Below are 12,309 nucleotides of genomic sequence, written 5' to 3'. Positions count from 1 at the left end.
CACGGTTGATGTACTCGTCTCCAAGCTCATTCAGAAGTACCTGCCCATCCGGCGCGACGGGGATCCGGTGACCCAACTCCCTGACTACCGAGGCCCTCCTCGCCCGGAGCTGGACGAAGACTTTTCCGTTGCCGAGGTCAGACAGGCCATCTTCGCGCTCAACCGCAAGTCTGCGCCGGGTCCGGACGGAGTCACCAACAGAATGTTGAGAAACCTCGACGACCCGTCGATTGTCTTACTCACCGAGAAAATCAACGAGTCCTGGAAGAGCGGCGTGGTTCCTGCAGAATGGAAGTCGGCCTGCACGGTGCTGATTCCCAAGCCCGGCAAGGCCCCGAACATCGAGAACCTGAGGCCGATACCCCGCCAAGTCGGAGCTTCTGCTTTACAGAAAAGAGAAGGGAAGAAGACCGAACGATTGGAAGCCAGTCTCCGAAAGCAACATCTGTCTCCACACTTGTGATGGAGGGGTGATACCCAGGGTCGACGTCATTAGGGTCCTGGGCATGTTTGTCGAATTCAACGGCGGGAACGGAACGGCTCTCCGCAAGATCATCGCAAAGACGGACAACGCCTTCCGCCTCGTTCGCAGAATCGCAAACAGACACAGAGGCATGAAGGAAGCCAATCTCCTCACCCTTATCAACGCCTTCGTATTATGCCACTTCACGTACACGATTTCTATGCACAACTGGCTCAGAGCGGAGCGAGACAAGCTCAATGCTCTCATCCGTAAAGTAGTCAAAAGGGCTCTCGGGCTACCCATTAGGACCCATACCGAAGATCTCCTCAAGCTGGGGGTACACAACACCGCCGAGGAGATTGCCGAAGCCCAAGAACGCGCGCAACTCGCTCGCCTGACCACCACAGCGGCAGGTAAACGCATCCTCGAAGAGCTGGGTTACCCTCGTGTGGTATCTTCGAGGGTCAGTACCCCGATCCCTAGGTGCATTCGAGACAAGTTCGAAGTGGCCCCCGTGCCTCGAAACGTCCATCCCGTCCACAACGAGGGCAGACGCAAGGCGAGAGCAGTAGCAATTCTGAAACAGATCTATCAACAAGGCATCAGAGCACGCTTCGTCGACGCCGCGGAGTACAGCGATGGAAAGACCTTTGCCGTCGTCGTGGTCGACTCCAGCGGCAAGCTTTCCAATAGCGCTTCAATTCGCACTTCAGACCCCGAAGTCGCCGAGCAAGCCGCCATCGCCCTCGCCCTGCTAGACGGTCGTGGGTCTGAGATCTACAGCGATTCCAAAACGGCAGTTAGGGCTTTTCAGAAGGGTCGCATCGCCGAGCAGGCTGCTCGTCTTCTTAGCGTCTCCAATCCGGATGCTCTCACGCATCATTCGATTCACTGGTTTCCCGCTCACGTAGGGTCGGTCGAGGGTGCTCCCCCGAACCTCAATGAGTCTGCTCACGAGGCTGCGCGCGACCTCACCGACCGCGCTTCCTCTGTAAGGAGAGCCGACACCCCTCCCCCCTATGGCCACAGGGATGCTCCCGCTACTCACAACGAGGTGACAAAATTTTTCTACATGTCCAGAAGGGTCTTTCCACCCCCTCACCCCAAATTGAATAGGGCGCAAGCTGTTTCGCTTAGACTTTTACAGACCGGCACATATCCGTGTCTGGCCGTTCTGCACGAAGTTTACCCTGACGTATATCGCGACGACGCCTGCCCATCCTGTGGGCAGACCTCCACTCTAGCACACATGCTCTGGGAGTGCGGGTCGAGATACCCCAAGTTCAGCAAGGATGAGTGGGACTCGCTTCTGCGTAGCCCCGCTCTAGACAAGCAAATCCTGGCTGTCCGGTGTGCCCGCGACCGGGCTGGTGGGCTAGACCTGCCGGTCCCGACGTGGGACTAGCCGGGTGCGCGACGAGTTCGCGTCCTCGCCGGACCTGTAATAAAAGTTATTTCACTCACTCACTCACTCACTCATGCCTCACGTGGGCAGCCTTTTTCGTGGTCTGGCTGCCCACGAAAGAGGTTTTAGGCTGCACTATCGCCGCGACCGGCCCATGAAATAGCTTTGAAACATACCCGATACGAAAAAGTGGTGGTAAGTGAAATACTCTGTGTTTAATACATTAACGCAAATGGAATTGCCCAGCGTCAGGATTCGAACAGAGGGCCCTAAGTACTAGAGCTGGAGCCTCTATACATTCGGCCACGGGCGCATGGCTTTTAGCTTACATGACTTAAGTAAACGCAAAAAAGAACATCGTTAAATATTTCCCGCGCGCAAGCCGGCGGGTTGAGACGTTTGTGGCGTTATATGCACGCGCAATTTCATGGCGCCATCAATAATTACCCTTAAAAATACTGATTCCTTTACTTTTGATACATTTTTCTCAAGAACGTTATTCACATTAGCTTTATTCACATTTCCCTTTGCTGCGGAACTTGAACGCCGGGTGGCGAAAGATGTTCACACGCGCTCCTGCTAAACCAATCAAGAGTGTCCAAGAAGAACCCGACGAACTACCACGAAAGAGCCTGCAGAGACCAATAAATGTTTTTGATGACGATGATGACGAAGTGTTCGAATCGCAGAGAGTGGTGCACAGTAGGAGCTGCATTCTAAGACCTCAAGGTAGACCACTTGCTGGAACGAATTGTAAAATAGCCTACGCAGACTGTATGCGTACCAAATGTGTGCCATCATTTTTTTTTTCACACGTAGTATACTCAAAGGTACGGTGGCTATAGAACAGTACCTGCCGGTGTGTGAATGTGTGCCGGTGTGTGAATGAATCAAAGAACTCTTCTCGTTAAAAAATCTTGCAGCCCAATGACAATCAAAAATTGATTTATTTAAAGAAGTATATGTGTTGCGATGGGTTCAGTCAGCGCCTCCTATATTTGAGGCGCTGGTTGAGTTATACGAGGGTGTTGGAAATAAAACTAATGCGAAAGCAAGCCGAGCTTCGCTGGTGAGCCTGGTAGATAGTGCTTTCAGAGTAATAACTGCTGCAAGAATGCTTCGATGCTTTTACCCGCCATGACTACTGCTGGACTTTCTCGGGGGGCAACGATGGCACCCCTATCCTTCTGTCTTCGAGGGCCGGGACCGCCTAGGAAAAGGCGCGCTATGGCCGGCGCCTCCTTTCCCGTCCACCCCTCCGCACCGTGCCACTGGTGGTTGCTTCGACTAGTACCGGCGTTTGGATCCACCGGTGGGCACACACTTGGGGACGAGCACCGAGCGTTGTCTGGCAACGCCGCGCTGGTCGACGGAGCGCTGACCTGGTACTGTGGCGGCGCGGCGTCCGAGGCCTTCTTCGCCCGGCGCGGTGTCCTAACGGCGGCGGCAGCTTCGGGTGTCGCGATGCGGGAACCGAAGGCCTCGCCCTGGTTGCTGCAGGCTGGTTAGCGTCCTTAGTCGAGGCGCTTACCCGAGTCGCCTTGGAAGCGGGATGCACTCGCCAAGGACCGGCGTTTGTGTCCTCGGCAGCGGTCGCCTGCAGCGCCTTCCTCCAGCTGGTCTTCGGCAGAGACGCCTCGTGCTCGGTCGGTTTCTCGGCATTGCCTTTCGCCGTGGACGATCGCGTCGGGTAGGCCGGTGGCGCTGCTGCGGCTGGACGGGGTCGTGGCTTCCACCGAGAGCGAAGGGCGCCAACAGCGGAGACACGAGGCTGCTCCGACGTCTGGAAGGACAGCCTCGCAGTCCTCCACGGGCGAGAAATTCGCGTGGTCCGGAGGAAGCCAGGCTTTTTGTGGACTTGCTCCATCGCCGAGAGTCGAGGGCCGGACGACAGGGAGGGTTGCGGAGCCAGAGCGAAATAGTGGGGACGAGAGCCGGACCCACACATCTGATCGTTAGTAGTACGTGGCACCAACTGAGCGGGTCGGCGCCCGTTGATGACGATGATGATATCTCTGACAATGGCATAAACCCACTATGGGGTGTGGTGAATGAAAAAAGAAGTGCCAAAGCGGACCGCGTGTGGACACGTGCGAGAAAGAAGAGAACGGCGACGTAAAGACGACGAGAACGAAGCGTCAATGCGTGCCATCGCGATTGGGCCACGTGTGCGCGTACGTGGCCCAATGAGGGACGCGAAGAAGAAGACGACGAAGTACGACAACGTTTGCCACCGTGATTGGGCTACGTGTGCGTGCGAGTGATTTGGTCCAATAAAGGAGGGCTTCGTTGTGTTTCGATGGTGCGTCGTGCTATGATAGGGCCACGTGTGCGGAGCGGTGGGCCAGAACGAGGTGCTGCCGAGAGAAGCCATAGATCGGAAAAGTAGACGGCAGCCGCCGCCGCTCTCGATTCCCTACACTAATGATGATTATAGTGCTTTATAGGGGGAAATGCAGTGCCACTTCCTCCTATAGATCACCATCATTATCATCAGCATGGGGCATCGAGAGCGGCGGACATCTCCGGAGACTCAACAGGCCGGAGCCAGCGGTCCGCCGGGCACCGCTGAGCACGAGAGGTGTCCGAGGCCGACTGGCATTCCGGTGTTACCAGGGGCACGGCCGCACGACTAAAAAAGAATCTTTTTTCTTCTTTTTTATATACAGCGGCCGTGCCAGGGACTTGCTGCCGTGATCGAGGGTGGCTGCACGAGCGACGACCACTGAGCGCCAGGCCCAGGTTTGCGTGGGTGCCTGCACACCTGCCAACTCTCCCAATGTCGAACGCGAAAGCGTTAAGGGCCCCATGTCGCAAAAAAAAAAAAAAAAATCTGGTGTCGGCGCTGACACCGCATTGGCTCACACTTCGTTTCACATTCTTTACAAAGTTATTCCTCGAAACTTTGAGAATGACAGCCCACAAACAATTGGCATAAAACAAAACACAGACATCGCCTGCCTTTTATGTTAAATCTTATCAAACTGAAATATTAAAAGTGCGAAACCATAACAGAAGACCGACCCACGCAAGAGGCCGCGTTTCTACCAGAAAGCGTCCCTTCGTGCATAGCGGCCTTCGTGAAAGCGGCCCTTCGTCCCTTCGTGCTTCGGTAAACGTTGCAGTTACATAAGCTGTAGTTACCGGGAAGTGTGAGTAGCGGGCAAGTATCTTCGAATGATATCCCGTTCCACTCTTAAAGGCGAAGCTTCAGCGTCCGCCAAATTTTGTAGCGTGAGCTACACTGGCCGAGGTTGAGCAGTTTCACGTGGCTCCTGGAGAGCCGTACTGCGCATGCGTGAGGAGCAGTGACGTCACAAGGCGCACAGCTGGCGCACCGGGCGTTGGCCCGGCGTTTGCGCTGGGCATTTGATCGATTGCACTAGGCGTTTGCCAGTGTGGTATAGCCATGGAAAAGGAGAGCGAAATTGCTGCTCACCGGCGCAGAAGAGCGGAGAAGCTTAACTCATCGAATCCCGAAGTATTTTCCTGGCAATTAGCGGTTGAGCGTAGGAAGAACGAACAGAAGAAGTCTAAACGTGCTGCGGAGACACCGGAGCAAAGGGAGGAACGTCTAGCAAAGCGGCGTCGTCAGGAGGCTGAGCGATGTGCCCGACCATGTACCGCCGCAACCACCTTTCACGGCCAACGATTCCTTGCGGACTTCATCGGCCTATCGCTGAAGCACGCCGCAAGTGACGCCCTGGACTGAGGGCATCGATGCAATTTTTTATCGCAGAATAAAGTGATTTCTCTCACTCTCTCTCAGCAGCAGCACCAACAAGACGCCGTCGATGACGTCAAGGCTCGCCGATTGACTGAATATACGGTGAAACTTAGCGAAAGCGCCAGTGTGACTCGGTCCTTCGAGACGGGCTTCGTAAACAATTCATTTGGATATGTGTGCGACGTGTGTGAAAGACTGTGGCACATGAAAGACTTGACGCTGGTAAGTTGTGCCATGCGTGAAACATTGACTTTAGCGGCGCCGCCTGACTGGGATGAAACCGTGGCGCTGGCTTGTACAACGTGCAAGAACTTTCTCGTTAAGCAGAAGATTCCACTCTTCAGCGTTACCAATGGGTATCGTTACCCACCCATGCCACCGGGCCTACCTTAGCTCACGCTACGTATATCCTGGCATATCGGACCGAGCTAAGCCACTGCTAATTTTTTCGTAATGTTTGTGAATTTGTATCATGAAAAAATAAATTCTGTTTCCGAAAAAAAAATTATACGTGGCTCTGCTACCGCAAACACCAGAGACCAGAGGAGCTGGGCAAAGCATAGTAAAGTAGTGGCAAAGCACACACTTAGTTTCTTGGCTCTCAGGATTTCTTCGCCATGTTCTGCTAGTATCGCGATGAATTCAACCGGGCACGTTCACAAGCCTCGGGATCTTCATTTCTTCGCCTACGCGAACTCTCGGTTTCCCTCAATCTAAACTCGGGATGTTATCTTCTGCGACGCTTGGTTTCAGCTTCCGTAGCTCTCGCTTCAGTCTTTCGGAAGCAACAAGTGTCCAGTTCTCTGGTCGAAACCTGCCGAGCCGCCGCCAGAGGCATCCGCTGCAGTCACAGTCACCAGGTGCGTTGGGCGCGAACGCGGGGAAATGCGATCGGCGTCGGCAGCAGCTCTACGCGTCCCACTACTACATGCCTCACTCCTCCTCCCCACCTCGCATCCGCAATGCTGCGCGATGCTATTTTTATACTCTGCTTTCACTTTCTCTCAGCCAGCTGGGCGAAGCTATCGCGCAGCTGGTATGGGGTTGCTAGGCAACGCAGTGACGTCATAGCTCGGCGAGGTTTTGCGGTTCGCGGCACAACTTACGGCTGGCTTAAACAGCTGCCACTGTTAAAACTCATGGGCAATTACACTCTGTGAAGGTGGATGACCAGCGAAGCTGTTTATTACATGACAAAGTGGTGACACAATTTTGCACAAGGTTACGAACACATTTGTTGTCGTGATCGGTGGTCATCAAGACGATAGGTACGCACACACATTCTCGTATAACCTCTATTATATTCATTCCGCCATATTCGCGTATAGTCCAGACTCCCAATGAGCAACGCAGTTACGAGAGCGACGGCAGGAACAGTACGAGAATGCAAACGCCACACCTAGAGCCGGAGGAAACGAGACACGCGTGACGTTTCGATGGCACCGCCACCACGGGAGAGCGGAAGGAAAGGAAACTAGATACTCAAGCGCTTGGAACGCCGACAAAGAGAAGGTGGTGCGAACGTTGACATGGCCGACGCGGGTCGGCCATTTAACGTGTCGACAACGCTTTCAAGCTGCTGACGTCAAGGGATCTGGAGCATCGTGACATGGCATCCCAGGGCCTTTTTGAGGCGGTGTGCAAGCATCTTCGCCTGCCGGCGGTGCAACGGGCCGTCGAAGACTAGCTCAGCGCCTCCGGCCACGGAGGGCGAGTTCAGGGCGCCGGCGTCGCAGCTTCGATCCACCTGGACAGAGGCACAGAAGGCGTCTCGACGCCTGGATGTCCTATGGGAGCTGTACCCTGATGGAGTCCGGATAAACTTCGGTGACCACATACTCACCCCAAGCCACCGCAGGAAGGTCATCCGCACGCTCCTCTCCATTCGATCGGCTGACAGGGATGCAGCTCTCCACAACAAGACCAACCATGGCAAGGTCCTGATGTGCGTGGCCGCCGATCCAGCCAGTTCCCACTTCATCCACACCAGTTCCTTCTCCCGGATTGTGCACTGGCACTTCATTCACAAAGCCAGGCTCTATCTGCCACCACTTAACGGAGCCTGCATGTGGACGACTGGCCGCGACCAGCGGTGCAGGGTATGTGGGTATGCCAAGGACTGCCCAACGTACTCTGTCACGGCATGTCCAAGATCGCCATGTACATATACCACGCGCCACAACAAGATCGTGGTTAGGCTTCGCACTGCGTGCAGGAATCGTCTCACCATCGTATACGAGAACCGGACGGTTGGCAACACCAATCTCCGACCAGACATCGTCATAGCGCGCGGAGAGGAGGCGGTTGTCGTCGATGTATGTTGTCCCTTTGATAACCGACCGGACGTCTTCACCGAAGCCCGTCGTTCGACGAGAGCTTTAGTGACACTTGTTGGTTTCTACATATGTAGTGGGCGAGCGTAAACGAGAGAAACAGATAGTGACGTCATCAGCGCCTACGTGCTACGCAATCGCACGTACGTATTTATTGCTGTCATGAGGTGTATGTAAAGCGACGATGACATGTGTACTCCAGCGAAGAAATGTTAAAGCATGGTTAACTTGGGCGATCCCTGAAAGTTGTACAACGTCGTGCAATTTCTACGTAGCGTGCTACAAGGAAAGTGGGCCTGCTCCGGAGATTGTGCAGTCTAACGGCGCCTGAGAGGGTGAGTTCTCACAAAAAAAAAAAAAAAAAAGTAACAGACGAGGAAGTGGCACGAATCGCACGCGCCGAGCGTTTCAAAGAGCTCGCTGGCTTTGGAACGAGAGAATCATGCGTGCGATTGCGGTACGATTGCGGCATGGTTAAGGGATGTCCATCGGGTACTTACTGAACAGCCAAAATGAATTGGAATGCTGGACGAATCGGCAGCATTGAAAAAATTTAATACGTCGTGCCAGAAAAAATTTTCCTGACACGTTTTATCTTTTGCGTTTTGTTGGTGTTACGTATTTTTGTTGGTGTATAATGTCAAACTCGGCAATAAAAAAAAGCAAATGCGATTGCGGCCAGTTAGGTTACAGCGCCGGGATGCTGTACTCTACGGCAGAAGTTCGATTCCATCGTCGGTCTCACATTATTTCGTTTTATTATAAAGCGAGGCGAAACAGGAACCTACGTATCTAGTTACCGACCTACCTAGAGCCAAACGCCAATAATGAGAGAGATTGCTTCGTATTAAAAAGCCTGAGAGCGCAGTGACAATCATAGAATCGATTTATTGCCAGAAATACTGGTTGCGACGCGTTCAATTATTCGAGGCTGTTAGAAATCAACTAATGCGAAAGCGAGCTCAGCTTGCTGGTAGGCCTGGTAGAGGTTAACTGCGGAGAGAGAAGGGCGGGATGCAGGGCGGCGGCATGCTTCGGCGCTTTTACCCGCCGTGTCCATGGCTGGACGTTCCCGGGGAGCAACGGCGAGACTCCTTGCCCACCGTCTTCGAGCGCTGGGACCGCTCTAGGAAGAGGCGCGCTATGGCCGGCGCCTCCTTTCCCGTCCGCCCCTCCGCACCGTGCCACTGGTGGTTGCTTCGACTAGTACCGGCGTTTGGATCCACCGGTGGGCACACACTTGGGGACGAGCACCGAGCGTTGTCTGGCAACCCCCCCGCTGGTCGACGGAGCGCAGACCTGGTGTTGTGGCGCCGCGGCGTCCGAGGCCTTCTTCGCCCGGCACGGTGACCTACCGGCGGCGGCAGCCTCGGGTGTCGCGACGCGGGAACCGAAGGCTTCGCCCTGCTTGCTGTAGGCTGGCCGGCGTCCTTAGTCGAGGCACTTGCCCGAGTCGCCTTGGCAGCGGGATGCACTCGCCAAGGACCTGCGTTGGTGTCCTCGGCAGCAGTCGCCTGCAGCGCCTTCCTCCAGCTGGTCTTCGGCAGAGACGCCTCGTGCTCGGTCGGTTTCTCGGCGTTGCCTTTCGCCGTGGACGCTCGCGTCGGGTAGGCGGGTGGCGCGGCTGCGGCTGGACGGAGCCGTCGCTTGCACCGAGGGCGAAGGGCGCCGACAGCGGAGAGACGAGGCTGCCGCGACGTCTGGAAAGACAGCGTCGCAGTCCTCCACGGGTGAGCAATGCGCGCGGTCCAGAGGAAGCCAGGTTCTTTGTGGACTTGCTCCATCGCTGAGTGTCGAGGGCCGGACGACAGGGAGGGTTTCGGAGCCAGAGCGAAATGCCGGGGACGAGAGCCGGACGCGCACATCTGATCGTTTGTAAGACGTGGCACCAACTGAGTGGGTCAGCGCCCGTTGATGTCGATGATGATATCTCTGACAATAGCACAAACCCACTATGGGGGTGTGGCGAATGAAAAAAGAAGTGAAAAAACACAGCGCGTGTGAGCACGTGCGGGAAAGGAGAGAACGGCGACGCAAAGACGACGACAACGAAGCGTCAACGCGTGCCATCACGATTGGGCCACGTGTGCGCGTACGTGGCCCAATGAGGGACGCGACGACAAAGACGACGAAGTACGACAACGTGTGCCAGCGTGATTGGGCCATGTGTGCGCGCCAGCGGTCTGGTCCAATAAACGAGAGCTTCGTAGTGTTTCGATGGACCACGTGTGTGGAGCATTAGGCCAGTTGAGGTGGTGGCGAGAGAAGCGGGAGGAGAAGACGTACGCTAGAGGAGACGGCAGCCAACGCTGATCTCGGTGTCCTATGCTGAGGATGATGATAGTGATCTATACGAGGAAATGGAGAATCAGGCATCATTTCCCCCAGTATGTCACGGCCACCGTCAGCATAGGGCATCGAGAGCGGCGGACATCTCTGGAGACTCAACAGGCCGGATTCAACGATCAAGGCAGCAAGCCGGGCATCGCTAAGAACGAGAGGTGTCCGAGGCCACCTGGAGTTCCGGTGTTATCCAGGGACCCGTTGCCGAGATCCAGGGTGGCAGCGACGACCACTGTCCGCCAGGCCTGGGCGTGCGTGGGTGCTTGGGACAACCACTATGAAGTCCTGACCCGCGGCCCCGGTACCCGTCGTTGCCGCCCCCGTATCAGCCATCCGGTTCCGACATCATTTCGAGACATCTGAAGCCACTGCCATCCACAGCGAGATCGAGCACCACCAGACACGTTGCAGCCTGTTCTACCGGAGTCTATGCGAACGGACTTGACGTGAGAACGTCAAGCTTTCAGTTGACTTTCAGGACGTGCCAGCTTAAGTATACACGCAGGAACGCGTGGAACTCCCTTAGCATTGTAGAGAAGGCGCTAGGACTTTCCCCGTAGCCTTGTCTTTTGTTTACTGTTTGTTTTTGTTTGCGTGTTATCAGCATGTTTGTATTAGTTACTTTTCCATGTTCTTGTAAATACAGTTCCCTGTGTTTTGCCATGCGTTTCGCTGTGTCTTTTCATCTGCGCGCCACACGTCGGCAATCAAGGCTAACGTCCGCTAACTTATCATTTTACAGGGGCATATGCTAAGGATCGGGTGGTGTTATGACACCGAAAAAAATGTAAACGAAAATATGGAAGAAAGCGATTGTAAATGATATGAAAAAGTGTGCAATGCACTAGTCAGCATTAGATAACTGCCACGGATTAGGGATTTGTAGACTTTGTGATTAAATTGGTAAACTTACTGATTTTCTCCAACTTTTGTAAAAAAAAATACTGTGAAGCTCTAAATTAAAGTTATTATTGTTCAAGCCTGGGGGGGGGGGGGGGGGGCATTTTGTTATATGTGCTACGGAAAACAATTTCTTAAAATAAAGTGAGCGGCTATCTTACGAGAATATATCTGCGTTTCACGTGCATAGGCGTACGGAAATCGGAACTGGCCCCATGCTGAAACCAACTCATCACTCAAGAAGTGAAAACAGAAGTTATAACGTATTTTCACACGGCTATCTTTATCGCTCTCTGCTTGTCTTCGTGAGCTGCTGCGCCATCTTCTGCCTGGCGTTTTCGAATAGCGAACATAACGCCGTCGATCTAGAGCCTTAATTTGCGATGGCTCACACCCACTCTGGGAGAAAGGACGAAAATCGTGTAGTGCGAAATAATAAATTACGATGTATAAATACGCAACTGAAATAACCTACAAGTTAATATAGGCCGGATATAGAATTACAAAATAGAAGTAGGAGGGTTTATAATCATGTAAAAAAAGGTATACCTTGGAACATAAGTGAACGTAACATAGATAAACTAAATTTTGCAAGAGAAGTATAAACAAAAAAAAAAAAAATCGCTCCTGGGCTGCGTCCTTCCTTTTCGTCCTAGATCAGTTTGTCCTGAGGCACCCGAATCATGAGCCCAATGGTGAATGCATTTGTTTACCATGGCGGCATACTGTGTAAACTAATTTACGCCCTTAAAATGCGCAAGGGTGTACATTGGTCTATAACTCTCACAGTCACACCCAAAAAGGATGTAATGGTGTAAATTATAGACCGATATACACCCTTACGCACCCTAAGGGGTGTAAATTAGTTTACGGTGTATACTGCAGTGACAGTGAGATCCGGAGGGAGGCTTTCTTTGTTGTATACATACGCGTGCGATTTTCTGACCTGACACCTTCAGTGCTGAAAACCCTTTCTTGCCTACAGTACAGCGTTATGCGCCGCCAGGGGAGGTATACCGATCTCAGTAGATGAAGCGTGTATAGTAGGAGTTAGTGTGCTCGGCTAGAAGTCGCATCCAAATGTCAAAGATCCAATCCAATCCAAGTCCAATCGGAAAAAATGGCGGTCGAAAGCATC

This window comes from Dermacentor silvarum, chromosome 7, assembly GCF_013339745.2.
Source record: "Dermacentor silvarum isolate Dsil-2018 chromosome 7, BIME_Dsil_1.4, whole genome shotgun sequence".
In the NCBI taxonomy this organism is placed as follows: Eukaryota; Metazoa; Arthropoda; class Arachnida; order Ixodida; family Ixodidae; genus Dermacentor; species Dermacentor silvarum.
Note: the sequence above shows the minus strand (reverse complement) of the source record.